Source organism: Astatotilapia calliptera, chromosome 7, assembly GCF_964374335.1.
Source record: "Astatotilapia calliptera chromosome 7, fAstCal68.1, whole genome shotgun sequence".
In the NCBI taxonomy this organism is placed as follows: Eukaryota; Metazoa; Chordata; class Actinopteri; order Cichliformes; family Cichlidae; genus Astatotilapia; species Astatotilapia calliptera.
Window position 1 is genome coordinate 34,526,320 of NC_137428.1, and position 21,319 is coordinate 34,547,638.

Below are 21,319 nucleotides of genomic sequence, written 5' to 3' on the forward strand. Positions count from 1 at the left end.
CTTTCAACTCCCGCCACAGATTTTCTATGGGGTTGAGGTCTGGAGACTGGCTAGGCCACTCCAGGACTTTCAAATGCTTCTTACGGAGCCACTCCTTTGTTGCCCGGGGGGTGTGTTTTGGATCATTGTCATGTTGGAAGACCCAGCCTCGTTTCATCTTCAAAGTTCTCACTGATGGAAGGAGGTTTTGGCTCAAAATCTCACGATACATGGCCCCATTCATTCTGTCCTTAACACGGATCAGTCGTCCTGTTCCCTTGGCAGAAAAACAGCCCCATAGCATGATGTTTCCACCCCCATGCTTCACAGTAGGTATGGTGTTCTTGGGATGCAACTCAGTATTCTTCTTCCTCCAAACACGACGAGTTGAGTTTATACCAAAAAGTTCTACTTTGGTTTCATCTGACCACATGACATTCTCCCAATCCTCTGCTGTATCATCCATGTGCTCTCTGGCAAACTTCAGACGGGCCTGGACATGCACTGGCTTCAGCAGCGGAACACGTCTGGCACTGCGGGATTTGATTCCCTGCCGTTGTAGTGTGTTACTGATGGTGACCTTTGTTACTTTGGTCCCAGCTCTCTGCAGGTCATTCACCAGGTCCCCCCGTGTGGTTCTGGGATCTTTGCTCACCGTTCTCATGATCATTTTGACCCCACGGGATGAGATCTTGCGTGGAGCCCCAGATCGAGGGAGATTATCAGTGGTCTTGTATGTCTTCCATTTTCTGATGATTGCTCCCACAGTTGATTTTTTCACACCAAGCTGCTTGCCTATTGTAGATTCACTCTTCCCAGTCTGGTGCAGGTCTACAATACTTTTCCTGGTGTCCTTCGAAAGCTCTTTGGTCTTGGCCATGGCGGAGTTTGGAGTCTGACTGTTTGAGGCTGTGGACAGGTGTCTTTTATACAGATGATGAGTTCAAACAGGTGCCATTCATACAGGTAACGAGTGGGGGACAGAAAAGCTTCTTACAGAAGACGTTACAGGTCTGTGAGAGCCAGAGATTTTCCTTGTTTGAGGTGACCAAATACTTATTTTCCACCCTGATTTACGAATAAATTCTTTACAAATCCTACCATGTGGATTCATGGATTTTTTTTTCACATTCTGTCTCTCACAGTTGAAGTGTACCTCTGGTGCAAATTACTGACCTCTGTCATCATTTTAAGTGGGGGAACTTGCACAATCGGTGGCTGACTAAATACTTTTTTGCCCCACTGTATATATATATATATATACATATACATATATATACGTATATATATATATATATATATATATATATATATATATATACAGTATATATATATATATATATATATATATATATATATATACAGTATATATATATATATATATATATATATATATATATATACAGTATATATATATATATATATACGTATATATATGTATATGTATATATATGTGTATATATATATATATACATAGAGAGAGAGAAGGGAATTCTCTTGGTGAAATTCTGTTGTTAATGTCAAGGGTCAGAGGAAAATAACCATACTGCTTCAAGCTAATAGGAAGGCAACCAAGGTATGCAGTAAAGCATCTCTGAACACACAACACATCAAACCTTAGGGCAGATGGGCTACGGCGGCAGGAGATCACACCAGGTGGCACATCTGACAGCTAAAGACAGGAGACAGAGGCTACAGTTTACATGGGCTTACCAAAATTGAACAACAAAAGATTGGAAAAATGTTGCCTGAGTGATGAGTCTTGCTGTTTATTTGTTTATTTATAAGGAACCCCATTAGCTTCCACAACAGTGGTTGCTGGTCTTCCTGGGGCCCAAACCGTCAAATACTACCGAATAAAATGTTACACAATGAGTTGGATGCAAAATATCCACATAATTTGGCTCTTACATCCACAATAAGGTTTTACAATTCTGAAAATATAAGCATGTAAATATTAAAAAATATAAAAAACACTCAAACAAAATACACAATTTCCATTACAAGTGACATTACCCTCTTACAATATTTACAAATAAATTAAAAACTGCCTAAATAGGCTTTTAGGTGATTTTTAAAATTATGAATAGAAGCCAATTCTCTAATTGCACAAGGCAACTTATTCCAGTAAGTTTTTCAAAAAGTTACTTTTAACTCGAGGAGTTACTAAATTGTGGTTAGTTGAGAATCGTGTAGCATGATTATGTATTTCATCTGGATACTGCAACTGAGCATAAAAAAGTGCGGTGTGTTTACCAGTATTGCTTTCTTTAAAAATACAAGTAAGCCATAGTATAATTTAGCTTGTACAGAAAGCCAAGAAAGTTTATCGTGCATTTATCAATATTTGTATAATATGAACACCTTCAGCTGTCTGCTGAAATACTGGAATGGTAGGGTGAGAATTTGGTGTAAACATGTGAAAGCATGGATCCAACCTGCCTTGTATTAATGGTTCAGCATGATGTGGGAGATATATTCTTCCACACTTTGAGCAGTTTAGTATCAACTGAGCATTGTTTAAAAACCTGAGTATTCTTGTTGACCATGTCCATGCCTTAATGACCACAGTGTACTTGATGACTGCATTCACAGGACAACACACCACGTCACAAAATTAAAAATATCTCTGTTTTTTTGAAGATGACAATGAGTTTACTGTATTCAAATGGTATCCAGAGACATCAGATCTCAATCTAATAAAGCAGTTGGAGAATGGGAGGTTTTGCATTATGTGCAGCCCAAAAATCTGCAACAACCGTTGATGCCATAATGTCAATATGGGCCCAAATCTCTCAGAAATGTTTTCATAACCTTGTTGAAACTATGCCATAAAGAACAAAGGCAAAAGGGAGTTCAACATGATACTCCCAAAGTGTACCTAATAAAGTGGCCAGGGAGTGTATAGCCCTTTTATGTGGGAGATTATGAAACTGTTAATGTGGTGTTTGAAATAAAAACCTATTTGCTGAAAATTATTGCAGAAATTACTCTGAGGTCAAGTTGCCAATTTTTATAATTTTTTTTAATCCTTTGTGTACACTGTAATTACCTGGTGGGTTCTTATAATGTGCTCACCACATAAAAACTTCTCACGGGGTAAATATTTTTTGTGCACAAGATACAGAATGTGGCACTTCAGAGACTCGTCATTCATTTAATTTCAAAGTAACAAATATTTTATGGTTTCTATATTCAGATTGCTTACTGTTGAAGTGAAAGCAAGCAAATTACACATACTTGTGTGGCTTAAATATTTATATAAGGTGAATAATATACTACTAACATATAAAAATAAAAAAAGACTTAATTGCTGCATGACCCGTGTGTCAAAGGATAAATAACAGCCTAAGCAATAATGTGTTCTTGGGTGCAGATGCTTCGTTCAGATGGGATGACGACAGCATGCCCTTAGCAACGGTCGCGTCTCTACGGCAACATCCTCCGAGGTCCCCTCTTTGCAGTTGTCACCGCGGCTTTCAGATGTTGCCCGTGAGACGCACAGAAACCACCGCTTCACTCGGATGTTCGGGGTGGTTCTGGAGGATGTTGTGCTATCATGGATGTAATCCGAGGGACCACTGCGGTAGCCGTTCGTGTCTTGCGATTTGAGTGCCTAAAGTGGGCACAGGGCAACTTGGGCACCAGCCCCCTTCTGGATCTTAGTCATCCATCTCTCAGTTGCCATCCTGCACAAGATCATACACCCGCAGCCTCGTGCGGTCCCCGCTTCTCGTTTACCCCGGCTTCATTCGCGCCAGCCGCGTGTCATACGGCGGCTGAATGGATCCCGCCGTGCTCATCTTCCTGCTGTACGTGATGATCGCGCACGACCTGGTCTGCGGCTGGATGCAGTACCGGAGACAGAGCGCCAAGCCTCGCAAACGAGCTGACCGACCTCTGCTGAGTTCCAGGTATGTGTGAGTGTGTTTAAGTGTATGAATGGCGGTAATCAATCAGTAGTGTTAACCACCTGCAGCCTCTGATAGTTTTTAGTAAATGGCTGTTGAGGGGCGGGGGGAGATCAGAGAAAAGAAAGGTTTTGCAGAACTTGTAAATGACTTACCAAACTAAAGCTATAATGTGTTAAATGTTCACACACACAGCAGCTGGTGAAACATTCACAACCACCAGTCTTGGTTGACTGTAATCTGTCGACCATATCTGTAACGAATGATGAAAAGTCATTTTGGGTCAGAAAGAACATTTCTGTCACCATTTCGAACCTGCAATAGATAGACAATCAATCACAATAAAAAAAAAACACATACAAGATCATTAAAAAACCCTTTGTTTTTAATGATATTTTTAAATCTGTTACTTAAATCAATCACATGCTTGCACATGTGGGTCATATGATTATTGGGGTTTTCTTTGTTTCTTTTTAATATTAGAGCATTTATCTTTTAAAATTAAGTGCCTTCAAGCAACTGTTGTTGTATATATAAAATTTAACTGAACAGAATTGAAGTGTTGTGCGGCATGTTGTAGATGCCCCACAACACCCGTTTTTCTTGGATTGTCTAAGTTTAATGAGGTTTCCATTCAAACTCTCTGTATTTCCTTTCAGTGCTCGTGTTTGTCAGGGAGCCTGGAGGGCAAGCATCCAATCGGTCAGGACAAATAGAGGAATGAGGGACCTGAGGAAGTGCGGCCGCATTGTGAGAAAGGCCTAAGAAAAGAGACAAGTTTGACATATAAGGACACTTATTGAAGAGTAGGGACTTCTGAGCGTGACCTGGCCCGCAAGCCTGATCTGGGGCTTCTCACTTTTAATTTTACTGGGCATTTCAACCATGTCTTACCATTTGGAAGAGCAGCTGGCAGCGTCTTTCTGATGCAAGTCAAGAAGCAAAAGTCCCAACTGCTAAGAGATTTAAAGGTCAAACTTAAGGTATTGCCAGTATTAGTTTCCTCTATCATTCATTTGTACTTGAGCTATGCCTTTCAAGGTGCTTTGAATACCATTTTTGTTTGTTTGTTTGTTTTGGTTATAATATTTGTATTTTTATGTGTGTAAGATTAACTGTTTAAATGTGTATTTTTCCTAGTTTCCTGAAGCATGAATTGTCTCCTACAGTACTGTCAAATACCAAATCAAGGCTAAGAAGCTATGATCTTTATACTAAAAGCTGCACAAAAGTAAACTTACCTTAGACAAAGTGATTTAGTGTAAAAGTGTAAATGTAACCTTGCAAAGAATCATTTAGTAATTAGATATAACTCAGAAAAGAAATGGATGTAACTGGTTGCATCATTTTCACAGATCCACGTGTTCTATGTTCTGTTACACATTAATTCGTCTATAGCCCCAAACTCTAACCCATATCATAAAAAGTGAATACAGCACCCATGTGCTGTAGCACCTAAGAAACAGGGAAAATATTGTCATTTTGTATTATAGGCTATTCCTTTAAATCTGGGGAACAACTTATTACCCTGGAAAGTCTCCATGTAAACAACAACTTTATTGGTTGTTGGAGGCAGTAAATCTAGTTCTTGCATATCCTGTGCAATAAGTGTTTCCAGTGAAGTCAAGGTACTTTCATTTTAATTCAAACAAGACAAACCATTTCAGGTTTGTGTGCACTGTGTGTCAAATAAAATGAAATGTGTGTTACCTGAGAGGCATTCAAAGCTGCTGCTTGTTAAAGAGTATAAATGCACTATAGATGGCAAAGTGTTGAATAAACTGAGTGTTGATTTAAAGTCAAGATTTGACTTTCAAACTATAATGTCAGTTTGACTGTGGAGACAGGATAGATTTTATTTTATTCAAATCCTAAATGAGATATTTCAGCCTGAAAGCATTGGCTCCATTATTTCCTTTTGTTAATTTAATTATTAGGCAGCTATTTAGCATTAAGTTAGTGTCCTTTGTTGAAATTGATGTCATTATTTTGCGGCTACACCTTATTTATTAAGGACTTACTCATAATGTCACATTAAAAGCTAACTCCACACCTTTCTGAAAGTGGGCACATTTGAGCCTACTGTTACTGTTGCTACTTATGGATAATTTACAGATGTTTGGTGATTGAGATATGGCCAAAATTCATGAGATGGGATTGGTAAGTGTTAGGTGTCACTGAAATACCACGAGACACATGACATCTGGCTAATATACTGTAGACCTGTGGCTGAGCCATAGAAAGACACTTTTTAAAAACAGGGTGTAGCGTTTTTGTCTTTTGCACATCATCTCTGGTTCCTGAAAGGTTGGTACTCCAATTGTAAAGCTGCAGTTTTCCTACAACAAAGAACAAAACCATGCAAACGAATGCTGCACATCAAGTTTGTTCTTTGAGTCTGAGCCCAAAAGTTCTTTTGTGTAGTTTAATAGTATCAGCTCAACCTGTCTGTAAGTAGAGTGTTGTCATTAAAGGAAACGACTGGCTGTACAGGTGGCTTCATCTTCATTTTCACGGCCTGACGAGTTTACCTGGTTTGTTTGGGTTCATGTTGGCTGCAGTTTGCTTCATGTTCAGCCTTAAAAATGTTTTTGGTTGTCTATGTTTAATGGGGCTCAACAAATACTGGACAAAAACAAGATAACATCATAATGTTTATGCTCGGAGCTTCATTATGTTCAATTTTAATTCTCAATTATATATTTGAATATTGAAACTCGACAATAAATAAAGATTTTTTTAAATATCAAACTTCATTCCTAATCTAATTTTTACTCCTAATCTAAAAACTCAAGAATGATGTTATTGTATTCTTTAAGGTAAAGTAAATGCTGGAATAATAATAGTTAGTTACACTAACGAATAGTTAATTAAAGTAATAGCCTGCGAATAACGAAATCATAATAATAGAAATAAATAAATATACGTATTTTTAGGCATTATGGTATACTTTTGTATATAAGTCATCAGGGAATCCTGAGGGAATTTCTTCAGATTTTAGGCTTAACTGGCCAAAGGTCAACAGCACAGCAGACTGTTACCCAAATTATTAAATCATTATTTAGTATTGTTTTGTATCTAAAAAGGTCAAACATCAAACATGTTAGGAACAAAAAGGAGAGATGAATATAAGTAGGAAGGTCCTAAGCAGTGGCGTGTCTAGCGGGGTGGCCACCCCCCAACCAGACTGGCCACCCCAGGTGCCACCCCAGGTGGCACCTGGGGTGGCTAAAACAATAAAACAATAAAAAAGATTTGTGTGTGGATCAAAAAAAACCCTGCAAGTTACAAATACGAATTTTGACCCTATTTTTCTTCCTTTAAGCTGATTGGTCAATGTCATGTCAATCACAAATTAAACAATCCAATCAGAGAACAGATGGGTTTGGCTGTCGGAGGGGCGCTTTTTTGAACTGCAGGTCCTTGAAGGGTAATCTCTATATAAATATCCGATAGCAGGTAGGTCCCCTAACTTTCAGCAGCTGTTGAAAGGAAAAAGTTGTGGTATATCAGTGGTTAGAAATAACATTATTACTTTAGGATTAGTTTAACACAACGTCAGGGCTGACCCGGGACCATTGCTGTGAGTCACAGCGCGCAGCATAAAAGTCCCTTCACATCGGACACAGGATGTGCTGCTAATGCTAACTGCTAACTAAAACCAAAGGATCCAGAATTTGTTGCTGGCTGCTGGGCTCTGTGGGTTTTTGCAGCAGCTCTACCTGTACTAGATGCACCTGCTCCTTGTCTTTTCTATCTCTGACTTTATGTCCTCTACAAGAGTTTGGGTTTTTTTGCTAGTTCTTCAAATGTTCAATAAAAACATGTATGCTAATTCATAACGAAGAAAGCTTTGTAATGAAGACTGTCATTTCCAAAACACTGCCCGCCCCCACCCCGCGGTCCGCAGCGCTGTTGAAAAGGCTGTGGAAGTCCCTGTATTAAACACGTAGTCCTGTGACACAAAAATCACCAAACTCGGACGACCACAGACTGTTTTCCTTCGTGGTGATGAAGGAAAACGCTGGGTTGGCATGTAAAAGGGCATTTATTCCCTTCAAAGACCTGCAGTTCAAAAAAAGCGCCCCTCCGACAGCCAAACCCATCTGTTCTCTGATTGGATTGTTACATTTGTGATTGACATGACATTCACCAATCAGATGAAAGGAAGAAAAATAGGGTCAAAATTCGTACTTGCAGCTTGCAGGGTTTTTTTTGCTAAGTCCACACACAAATCTTTTTTACGCATACAAATCTTTTTTACGCACGCAGAAATCTTTTTTACACACACACAAATCTTTTTTACGCACGCGCAAATCTTTTTTACACACACAAATTTTTTTTACACACACACAAATCTTTTTTACGCACGCACAAATCTTTTTTACACACACAAATCTTTTTTACACACACAAATCTTTTTTACGCACGCACAAATCTTTTTTACACACACACAAATCTTTTTTACGCACGCACAAATCTTTTTTACACACACAAATCTTTTTTACGCACACACAAATCTTTTTTACGCACGCACAAATCTTTTTTTACGCACGCACAAATCTTTTTTTACACACACACAAATCTTTTTTACGCACACACAAATCTTTTTTACACACACACAAATCTTTTTTTACACACACACAAATCTTTTTTACACACACACAAATTTTTTTTACACACACACAAATTTTTTTTACGCACACACAAATCTTTTTTACGCACGCACAAATCTTTTTTTACACACACAAATTTTTTTTACACACACACAAATCTTTTTTACGCACGCACAAATCTTTTTTACACACACAAATCTTTTTTACACACACAAATCTTTTTTACACACACAAATCTTTTTTACACACGCACAAATCTTTTTTACGCACGCACAAATCTTTTTTACGCACACACAAATCTTTTTTACGCACGCACAAATCTTTTTTTACACACACACAAATCTTTTTTACGCACGCACAAATCTTTTTTACACACACACAAATCTTTTTTTACACACACACAAATCTTTTTTACACACGCACAAATCTTTTTTACACACACAAATCTTTTTTACACACACAAATCTTTTTTACGCACGCACAAATCTTTTTTACACACACAAATCTTTTTTACACACACAAATTTTTTTTACACACACACAAATCTTTTTTACACACACAAATTTTTTTTACACATACAAATCTTTTTTACAAGTACAAAACCGATTTACAAGTACAAAATATTTATGACCACATTTTGAGCCCATAGGGAGGCAGGAGGAGGAGAGACCCGAGGCAGCCGCCGGTCCGAGTGTCAGGTGAACTGAACTTCAGGTAAGAAGTTATGACCTGCAGTCTATCTGGGTCAGATATAAACCAAGTTTAGGTAGAGTTTATTTTCGTTGTACTGACTTTTTACAGCCAGTTACAATAACTCGTACTGCGTACTAGCTAGCATGACGAAGTTTCTATACAGCTGTTCGGTTGCTATGATGTTACTGATAGTGAACTTTATTTTATTCATAAGGTTAGTTAGTAGAGTTGCCAACGGCTCCTTAAAAATGGAATGGTCCCTCATTCAGAGAAAATATTAAGCTGAGAAGAGACGCAGTTTGACCCGGACTTTAGCTAGAATGGAAAAAGACACAAAGCTGGAGTTATTCTGTCTTTACGCTGCACAGCTGCCTCTTCTCTCACCCCCCCCCCCCCCCCTCCCTCTTCTGTTTCTACTTCAATCATGAAACTGATCAATGATCAGCTGATCGGCTTTTCTCTCTTGTTTATTTATCGCCCACTTTGCGCCAGAAACAGGAAACCAGCGGATGTCGCGCTAAACAACAGCAGCACATTTAAGCTTGATCAGCTGTTGTTAGAATTTATTTAATATTAATTTCTAGTATCAGCTGATGTTTGCTGGAGCCACAGCTGTAAAAGCTGCTGGTCATGATATCGGTTTGGATATGTGGTGAGAGGGAAACATGAGGATGAATCCAGGAGATGTCCTTACTGAATCATCAGAGCTGAACAGGTGATGGAGAAACAAGTTTACCTTTTAGGTGACATGGATAAGTTGAAGGGAAGTTATGAACTGTTGCTGAGAGACAAATAACACCAATATCATTTTAAAGAAGCTCCTCCCCTTTGTGAGTGTGGACGCTTCATCTCTTTGCTCTTGAATGCTTTGCTTCTTATATTGATTTTTATTGATTTTTATGCTGATTTTTTCCCTTTTTTCCGTGTGAGCTTACCTGCGATAACTTCTGGACACTTGTAGATCATTAGGACTAGAGTGTTCTTAACAGAAACAGCAACATTTTATGGTTACCTTGTCCTCAGCGCTCTGTGTGTCTGTGGCCTAGACACAGCTGAAGCCTGATTACAGCGTCTGGGCACCGAGCAGCCTCAATAGCCTGGAAAGGTGCTAACCGCTAGGCTAACTAGCAACAAGATGCCTTCCCTCTCCACAGATGACTACCACAGCCTCCTGCAGAAGATTGCAGTACTGGAGACAAAAATTCATCGCTTAGAAGTAAACGTGGAGGTAAATGGACTGTGTGGAAATGAAACAACCTTGCCTTTGATTCAAAACAATGGCGATGAGCAAGCTAGTACACAGCTAAGGAGCACAGATAACATGACCAAGAAAGTAGACTCTGTGCATTATTATAAATCCTCAAGTGATAATCCCCCCTTAGACTGTCTTGGTGCAAAACCAAGACATAAATCATGTCTCCTGGAAGGGGGAGGACGTATCACAGGCAGGGCACAGCGAGCTGAAATCTCTGAAACCGACTGGCTTTCACTTCCTACGAGACAGAGAAGCTCTTCTACCCCTATATACGGGAGGAAACAGGACTGGACAACCGTGAATAGGAAGGTTAACAACAAACCTCCAAAACAACTGAATGTGAAACTGCAGAACAGATTTGCTCCACTATCAAAGGACCCTGGATCTATATCGGACAACCATCCATCTAAAAGCAGCGAAATAAGGTCTGAAAATCTGTTGAAAAGTGAAAGGCCACAGGGAAAGCTAAAGGCTAGGCCTGAAACTCTGATTGTGGGTGACTCTGCCGTAAAGGATGTACAAAGGATGTGCGGTAAGAACACTAAAGTCCTCTGCTTTCCTAACGATATGGTCAACAACCTGAAGGAGAGAATTCTTCAAATTGCAGATGAATATCCAACTGTGACAAACATTGTTCTGCATACAGGGTCAAACGATGTGTCCAAACAACAGTTGGAGGTTCTGAAACGGGACTTTACTGGATTATTAAATACTGTAAACTCTCTGAATGCAGCTGTATTCATCAGTGGACCTGTACCGCCGGTCAGAGGAGGAGACGAGAGATTCAGCAGGTTGTTTACACTGAATAAATGGCTTATATCAGCATGTGCTGACCACTCAGTGCACTTTATCGACAACTTTAATATTTTTTGGGAACGCAGGCATCTGTTCAAAGCAAATGGATTTAATTTTAACAAGTCAGGGGTGAAACTGTTCACCTCCAACTTGTTTTATTCCATACGTCATCCATCCGTGCTTGGTGCCAAGGCTGAGATAAACGAGGAGTTATCTCATAAAGAGGAACAAACAGTACTCCAAGAACAGACAAAGCCCAGCAGAAACCTTGAGGAGGAGCTCCATTTGCCCCCACCCGGGAAGAGCCTCAGAAAGGAGAGACATCCATGGCATCTGAGGAAGAGCCTCAGAAAGGAGAGACATCTAAGGCAAGAAGAGGGGTCCCTATTTGCCTCCAACTCTCTCAACAACACCAACGACCAGGACAAGGGACCACGACCTTCCCCAGTCCCCCAAACCCCTGACAGGCCATCACCCTCCTCCCCCTCCCTTTCTCCCTCCTCCCCACACCTGAAATTCACTGAGGAGATGATGGAGCGGGTCAATGCTGGGCTCAGATCTACCCCCCGTTCCAATCCCTTTTTGTCCCCCATAAACCCCCCACCAGAGCGGCCAAAGGTTCGCCATCGAGCCCCACCCTCAACAGAGCAATCGAAGTCACATTGCCCAGCCTCGCCCCCCTTAGTTCCTCTTCATGCCCTGTCTCCGCAGTCTGATGCGTGATGTGTGAAGGGTCCGGGCTGTGAGGATTATGGCAGTGATGACTTTTCCCAGGAGAAGATGGGACCCTGTTTACTAGAAGGTTTTAAAATTTCTGTACTTTTAGGTGACAGGAGACATGTGGCCTGGTCAAAACACAGAGAGCTGCACTCTAAAAGATCTTTAAATATAGTAAACATACCTTGTGTGCCACAGACTGCTCCCAAACACGAGGGGACAAGTAATACCTCTAAAACACTTAAGTTGGCTTTATTAAACATTAGATCTCTAGCTGGGAAAACATTTTTAATTAATGATTTAATCACTGAGCACAGCCTTGATTTTATGTTTTTAACTGAAACTTGGTTGGACCAAAGTAACAGTGGAGCTGTTCTCATCGAGACGACCCCTCCTAACTACAGTTTTATCAGTGAGGTCAGGGCGAGCAGGAGAGGAGGAGGGGTTGCTGTCTTATTTAATGAATCATTTCAATGTAAGCAGCTATCTCCTGGAAGTTTTCAGTCTTTTGAATATGTGGCTTTACAGCTGAAGGCCCCATCCAAAGTTGTGTTTCTTAATGTTTACAGGCCTCCCAAATACTGCACAGACTTTTTTAATGACCTCAGTGAACTGCTGTCTGTGATCTGTGTTGATTTTGACTGTGTAATTATTGCTGGGGATTTTAACATTCATGTGGACAACCCTCAGGACAAAGGGACTAAAGACCTGAGTAACACTCTGGGCAACTTTGGGCTGACTCAGCATGTAACAGAGGCCACACATAATAGAGGACACACTCTTGACCTACTGATCTCCAAAGGCCTGAGCATTTCAAAGGTTACTGTGTCTGATGTGGGCCTGTCTGATCATTACTGTGTTTTCTTTGAAAGTAAAATCTCAGCCCACACAAATATATCAACAACAGTGATCACAAAACGGTGTATAACTGAACACAGTAGTGCAATTTTTAACCAGGTCTTCCCATTAACACCTGACCTGTCCAAAGGTTCAGTCAATGAGCTCGTCAATAGCTTCAATGCTAACATGTTAAATGTAATGGACACTATTGCTCCCATTAAGGTGAAGGTTATCTCTGGAAGGAAAAAGTCTCCATGGAGAAACTCCACACTGGTGAAAAAAGAAAAAAGAGAGTGTAGGAAAGCTGAGCGCAGATGGAGAAAAACAAACCTCCAGGTTCATTATGACATTTATAAAGAGAAACTTCACAATTATAATTTACAACTGAGGAGTGCAAGGAGGTCCTACTTCTCTGACATCATCACTAAAAACAGCCATAATGCTCGGGTCTTATTTTCTACAGTTGACAGGCTAACAAACCCTCCTGTGTCAGTGGCAGCTGAACTTCATTCGACCATGGCCTGCAATGACTTTGCCAAATTCTTCACTGAAAAAATCCAAAAAATTAGACAAGCAATTGGTACATCAACAGCAGATCCAGGATATGTACTGTGTCCACCAAAAAACTGTTTAAACACCATGAAACAGTTTCAACCTATTAACAGCAAAGACCTGGAGGACATCTTAGGTAAACTGAACAACTCCTCCTGCTGTTTAGATGTCCTGCCAACAAGTTTTTTCAAAAAGGTCTCAAAGACTTTAGAGTCAGACCTGTTACAGATCGTCAACTTTTCTTTATTATCAGGTGTGTTTCCAGAATCACTAAAAACTGCTGTAACCAAACCTATACTGAAAAAGGACAATCTTGACAAGACACAAATGAACAATTACAGGCCGATCTCAAATCTCCCGTTTTTAAGTAAGATCATTGAAAAAGCAGTTTCTCAACAGCTCGGTTACTTCTTAAAACAGAATAATTGCTACGATGCCTTCCAGTCAGGTTTTAGACAGAACCACAGCACTGAAACCGCTCTGACCAAAGTGTTTAATGACATATGTCTGAATACAGACAGTGGAAAAATGTCAGTCCTAGTTTTACTGGATCTCAGTGCAGCATTTGATACAGTTGACCACAACATATTACTCAAACGACTGGAGAACTGGACAGGTCTTTCAGGAACTGTACTAAACTGGTTCAAAACATACGTAGAAAACAGGAAATACTTTGTATCAATAGGTAACTTCACATCTGAGCAGACAAGTATCACATGTGGAGTTCCCCAAGGTTCCATCTTGGGACCCCTTCTGTTTAACATCTACATGCTCCCACTGGCACAGATTATAAACAACAACAAAATAAACTATCACAGCTATGCAGATGACACACAAATATATATCACAATGTCACCAGGAGACCGAGGCCCTGTACAGGCTCTTGGTAAATGCATTGAGGAAATCAATGACTGGTTGTGCCACAATTTTCTCCAGCTAAACAAAAACAAAACTGAGGTAATAGTCTTTGGCGCCAAAGAAAAACGATTACAGGTCACCAGAGAACTTCAATCTATACATCTAAAAACCACAAACCAGGCGAGAAATTTGGGTGTAGTGATGGATGCAGACCTAAACTTAGAAAAACACATTAAGACAATAACAAAGTCAGCTTACTATCACCTCAAGAATATATCAAGGATAAAAGATCTGATGTCTCAACAGGACCTGGAAAAACTAGTCCATGCATTCATCTTTAGTAGGCTTGATTACTGTAACAGCATCTTTACAGGTCTACCTAAAAAATCAGTCAGACAACTACAGCTCATTCAGAACTCTGCTGCTCGAGTCCTCACTAAGACCAAAAAAGTGGACCACATCAGTCCAGCTCTGAGGTTCTTACACTGGCTGCCTATCCGTCAGAGGATAGACTTTAAAGTTCTGATGCTGGCCTATAAAGCTCTGAATGGTTTAGGACCAAAATACATCAATGACCTCCTGACCCAGTATGAACCATCCAGATCCCTCAGGTCATCTGGATCCGGTCTTTTATCAGTTCCCAGAGTCAGAACCAGACACGGAGAAGCTGCATTCAGCTTTTATGCTCCTTATATCTGGAACAAACTCCCAGAAAGCCTCAGATCAGCTGAAACACTCAGTTTATTTAAATCCAGGTTGAAGACTCACCTGTTCTCAGCTGCATTTGAATAAAGCACCAAATCCACACTTTAAGCTTAAATTTCAAAACTTACATTTAACTACTGATTTTATCTACTGTTCTGATTTTATCTGTTTTGATTTTATATACTGTTTTGTTTGTTTGTTTGTTTGTTTGTTAATTAGTTAGTTAGGTTATTTGCTTGTTTTAATCAATTTTAAATCATGCTTTTTATTTGTTCTTGTTTCTAATGTCTCTGTAAAGCACTTTGAATCACCTTGTTGTTGAATTGTGCTATACAAATAAACTTGCCTTGCCTTGCCTTGCCTTAAGTAGCTGACAGCTGATAGCTGTGCAGGGGCGGATCTAGCAAAGTTTTGCCAGGGGGCCAGGTAGGGCATTAACAGGGAGAGGGGGGCACAAAGAAATACTTTTCTTTCTTATTCTCATTTAAAATATCTAGCTTTTATTAAATACTTATCTGAATCTTGCGAACAAAGTTTTTATCTGACGTAAAATGTATAGAAATCATACATATACCAACAAGACAGTGTACATCACTGTCACAACAGCATTTGTTTTCATTCAAAGGCTTTATGGCTTTAATACCTGGTGGGCCGGTCTGTAGTGAAAATGCCTGATTTTCTGTCCCAGTCCAGCCCTGCAGGTTAATACTGGCAGTGTCACCATGCCAGCTGACTGTATTTCATCATCAGCCAGTGTTGTTCTTTATACATCAATATTACCAAAGTTTACCATAAGGCAGCATAGAAAGTATTTACTTGCTTTCAGGTTTTATTCAAATGTTAGTCTTTTCATTTGTTTCCCCACTTTTTTCCTGTTTCAAAATCAAACACCAGTTTGTGAGAAGAGTATCTTCTTTTTTTTAAATAGGCATTGGTTTTGCATTGGCATTGGCTAATTTGCTAATTGTATGATAAAAATGTTTGTATTTTAATATACAAAAATGTTTTTGCCCAAAACATATGTGCACTACATGTCAGTAAAATACTATGCAAATATTGATGTCCTTGACTGCTGAATAAACACTGACTGATTGTATCTCTTGTTCTTTATCATCACAGTATCTAAAAACTTTGCACCGTAGTGGTTAAAATCTCATTCTAATAAGAGTTAAAAGCGCATTCGGTTATTAGGTTTATAGGGTTATTGAATTATGGTTAACGGTTGGTAGAATTGTTTTTAACATTATCTGCCAATTACATCTGCCACCCTTCTCCAAATCTGTGCCCCTACGTGGCCCCCCCAACAAAAATTTTCTAGACATGCCACTGGTCCTAAGTTTAATATTTTCTATGTACACATTAGGCCGCTTCCCTTATCGTTGTCACAATAACTGCATGTCAATGAGAATTGTGATTTTTGTGAAATATCAATATTGCTGTGCATTTATTGTTTCAGACTAAGTTATAGATTAATTGTACAATTTTCAATATCTCCATAATAATATTGTAAACATTAATTTTTTCGATAATTGTGAAGTGACAACCTGAAAGCTGATAGTTTTCCTGCAAGTCTGATTGGTGACTGATCAAGGGCGTAGATTTGGTTTTGGCATTGGTGGGGACGGATGATTCAACCACCGAACCCTGCCCGGTTTCTTTTTTTTTTCCTTTTTGTTTTTGCTTCTTAATAAAAAGAGGAGAAATATACTTGCCTACATATCCTATTCTACGTGCTTATAAACAATTTAAAATCACAATTCATAGTTTTATATGTGAATTATATAATGTTAAGTTACTATTAAACAAATGACTGACTAAGTATTTTAGGCTTTAGTTTACTTCAGCCATATTCCATATAAATCAGGTATCATACAAAAATAAAAATAGCTTCACATACAGTCATGACAATAAAAGAATATGACTTTAAGGACTTAACATCATTACTTCAGTTATAGTACACCAACATCTCTGATACATTAGCACTAAGGGAACACTGAATGACCTGCTGGTTTTTGTCCATAAAACTGCTCATCTAAGATGACCACAAAGTAAAAGATCTCTCAGCAAAATTATGCAACAGTTTAGGCACTATTGCCCCGATCAAATCAGTGAGCTGAGACTTTCTATTCTCAACATGAACTACTGTTACAGCAACAGACATGGACTACTGGTGTCCCACACAACAACTCAATGTCCACTATGTGAAGGAGCCAAACACATGCCTGCTCCTCTCGTTAACTGAGATAAACTGCTGGCATATTTGTTTTACATCTATACTGTCCAGTCTCTCCTGGTGGACATACAGCAGCATTGTTTAATCTCATTTGAGTCATTGTTGACCTTAGCCATGTTTTTAGTCTTCTGAGAGCACTGAAGCTTCTTTCAGCCTCAGTACATGCATTTTATCCTCAGATTACAATTATTATTCTGTGCTTGATGTGCCTCACCTTTGGCCCTGGCTCTTCCCCTCTGACTGCACTAGGACATATTGCCACCTGATAAAATAACACATTGATTCGTGCCATATAAAAAGTGAGACATGGGAATTCAGATTCTTTGTCAAATATACACTAATGAATCAATTTACATCAGCAGCCTAACAACTGTCATGATAATAAATACTAGTTAATCTATAGCACTAAATCATCAGTCAGTCACCTGTGACCTCGCCTCTTCACCTCTGTCTGAGCTACAACATGGCAGAGCTGCCTCTGTCACCTGACAAATAGGACATACATGACAATAAGCTGCTTCAGTGTTTCTGTCAATTTGTGCAGATCTTGACTCATCAGTAATGTTTGTAGGGTGAGTGCATTTTTAAAACAATTTGTGCAAACTGCACTACAAGGTGGATATTTGCAAAATCATGACTACCTCATGACATTTTGTCTCAAAAATTAACCTATGAATATGTCAGTGCCATTAGGATTAAATTATTGTGTCACCAACATTTTAATGTTAGACATATAATTTTAACAGCCTCTGTAAACTAATATCCTGACTTGCTCAAAGCTGCCGTTTTCTCTGACAGTTTCAATCAAAATTAGAAATGCTACTCTGAGACTGAGATAACTAATAGTGCTGCCTGTTGTGCAGTTAATTTCCAAAACACGTTAATCGTGGTTACATACGATTTTAGACTGATGTGGGCCAAAGCCTAGCATAGCCTGTAACGTTATTGTGACGGACACATTTTATGAGTTAATTTGGCTTTAAGTGACTTGTAGGTTTCTTTGAAAAATACTTATATCCAGGATCTTCCTTTTTGCTGCCATCCTCCTCTCCTCCTTGCAGCGCAGGCTTGCCGCTGCTAAAACTAAACACAGCTCCCTGAAAGGCACAGCCAATCACATTGGCCATATTTGTCACATGAGGTAGGACTCCAGTAGAGGACGTAATTTAACTCTTTCTGCACCGCTGAGTGAATGAGACGTTGACAGATCGTTTTTTTCCCCTTTCTATCGGGTTTGATTTTCTTTACTTGAATAGATCAAATTATTGGTGGGGACAATTCAATAATCGCTGGATATTGGTGGGGGCGTGTCCCTTCCGTCCATGCCAAATACGCCCTTGTGACTGATGTAAACTTCAACTTTAATGATTGGTGGACGTATTCATGATTATATCCATTAATCATAAACAATTATTTCCAGTGGTTCAGTTACCAGTGAAGTGTACATCCACTCAGCCTGATGAGTTTTGAGCACACGCCTAAATTACTCACCCAAAAAACATGTCTATTTTAAGGTGGCGTCACATTTTGTATCTAGCTAGATGTCTAACCTGTATGTCCCGTTTTGGGGATTATCATATTTGACCGAGGTAGCGATTATTACTTTCCTTTTGTGCATGACTCTCAGGCTGAACTTGAGTCTTAAGGTGAAGACAAACAGAAACCTGCTGCAACCTTCGCAGCAATCTCAAACATGCTGACATTTACATAGAGAAAGCTGATGGGAATGTTTTTTGTTTTTCACGTCTGTCAAGATATTTTGAACTGACTCTGGCACTGCAGTACTCATCCTCTGAGTACCAGGAGTATACCATACAGACATTAAGAGTAACTAATCTAAGATTTTATGCTGTATTTCACTACTGACTCACAGACTAATGCTGCCGTCCCCAGAGCTCCATCTCTGGCATGACAGAAATATTTATAAATAAAGTAAGGCAATACAAATAGGAAGCAAAATTAGCAAATACAGAATATGGTTTGAATTGGCTTAAAAACAAATCAAAAATAATTTTTGCTTAAGCTGTTTTATTTATTATTATTATTTGTTAGATACAGTAACAAGCAAAGAGAAAAAATCACTTATGACTAAACCTTTCTTTCTCACAATCATTGCAGACTTGTAAAACAAAATCTCTTTTAAAATTTTAATGAAACTCTTCTAAGTAATCAAACAGATAAACTGAGAAGATGGTGTAACCCTATTGGCAAAGGTAATAAGTTGCTTGAGGGGCTGAAGACAGCATTGCTTTTCTGAAAATGGCCATTTTTGAGAACAGTGCGGTGATCTGAATTCGTCTTGTGAATGGAGAGGATATCAGTTTAGCACAGAGTCCTCGTCAGTGAGTGCTGAAATAAAAATTGTTGACGGTGACAGATATCAGCACTGTCGTGAACTCATTTCCAGTTATTGAGAACTTGTTTCCTCATGCCACAACAGGGCAAAACAGATACGTTAAAGGTGGACTGAGTAGCTCAATAAGTTTGTTTTAAAAAATACATATTGTAGCACTTTGTTATAGGTTCAACTTATTAGACAAGAAATAAACAACATGCCCATTAAACAATAAAGTTTCATTGATTAGTAGGTATGCTTCTCCTGTGGCTTGAGAGATAGAGCTAATCTTTGCAGCATACTAGTGCAAGAAACTGAACCCTGAGTTACCCCTGATGCTTCTGTGTGACTATTAGGTTAAACAGGCTTGAAGGCAATGATGTCATGATCTCGGGTCTTTTGACCCAGCGTTTTGTGTTTTCTATTATTGTGATGTATTTTGGTTCTGGTTTTCTTGCTCTTTGGTTTTCGGTTCTGTTCTTCCTCAGTTTAGTGTTTAGTCATTTCTGCCTGTGTATTCCTCTGTGTAAAGTCCGTGTTTCTTAGTCTGTGTCTTTGCATGTGTGAGTTCCTGTTTTATTTTGAAGGTCTGTTTCTTTTGTCAGTGTTTCTAGTTTCGCTTCCCCTTGTCTTGTTATGTTCAATTAATGCCAGCCGTGTCCCCCTCCTGTTTCCCATTCTCTGATTGCCCTGTGTGTATTAAAGCCCTGTGTTTTTGTGTGCGCTTTGCTGGTTTGTCTGCGTGATCGCTCGCCGGCTTATGTTTTTGCTCTGTGTATCCCTGCATGTCTGTTTTTGGTTTCAGGTTTATTTTGTTAGTTTTTCTGGTTTAGGTTTTATTCTCGCCTTGCTGTTTGTTTTCACCCACCTTATAAAATAAAGCTCACTCTCGTCAAAAGTTGCATCTTGGGTCCTACTCTCGAACTCCACACGTCTGCCGCGCCAGACGTAACAAATGAGGCTTGTAGTAATCCATCCATAGTAGTCCATTTAGCAATCTAGTTGTTTGTTTTTGTTTGTTTGTTTGTTTTGGGAGGGGTTAGTTTTGTTTATATCAGAATTATTGTGCTACATTAATATGGTGATATTAATGTTGTATTAATGATGTTTTTCAGTTCACACTACATATTACAACACAAACACAACACAGTGAAGGCAGATGGCTCACAGTAATGAGATCGTCTCATTAAGGCAATGTGGTAATCCCTCCTTAAACTTGTTTTTAATTTGACTGAAAAGACATATCTATAAAATGCATTTCCTTTAGACTTACTTTGTAACCTCAACCTCAAGGTTAAGGTCAATTTCTGAAAATCACCTAGGATTTTCATATTTATACCACAGGTGCATCTACTGGTGTCCACCAGTATTTTGTTTTCTAAAATGTGGTTTTGTTTGTATTTCAGTAACAAGTGGTCTTCTCTATACAAGGAAGAATATCAGAGCAATAGGTTGCTGTAGTCATCAAATATCAGAGACAAGTGCTACTTTTTCAGACCCAATATCAAGTAAAGTAAACGTTGTCTTACAATAATGCCAACTGAGCAATTTGCTTGCTTGTGGCTGGTGAGCCCTACAATCTCTTTTCTTATTTATGCTCTTGGCCTGTTCTGCATCTACATCTCACACACTTCAATACATCCTCAATGGATCCCATGTGACTAATTCTTTTTCTGTTAGAGTTGCTGAATTTCTGCCCCTCTGCCTGATCTCAGAACAGCCAACCTGACGGAAACTGAAGCCAGCAGCAGCTTCTGGTCTCTAATTGTGTTCAGTGAGCTGCAAGACCCTCAGCTCAGCAAACAGCAGTCAGTCACTATCAGCAGATGG

The 21,319-nt window shown here is 39.2% G+C and overlaps 1 long non-coding RNA gene across 1 annotated transcript; it reads left to right on the plus strand.

The window, feature by feature from the left end:
* The first annotated feature begins 3,439 nt into the window (after window positions 1–3,439).
* Window positions 3,440–4,867, plus strand: LOC145430083 (uncharacterized). The gene is made up of 2 exons (XR_013910491.1): window positions 3,440–3,893; window positions 4,550–4,867. It is a non-coding gene; the product is annotated as an uncharacterized LOC145430083 (long non-coding RNA).
* The last annotated feature ends 16,452 nt before the right edge of the window (window positions 4,868–21,319 follow it).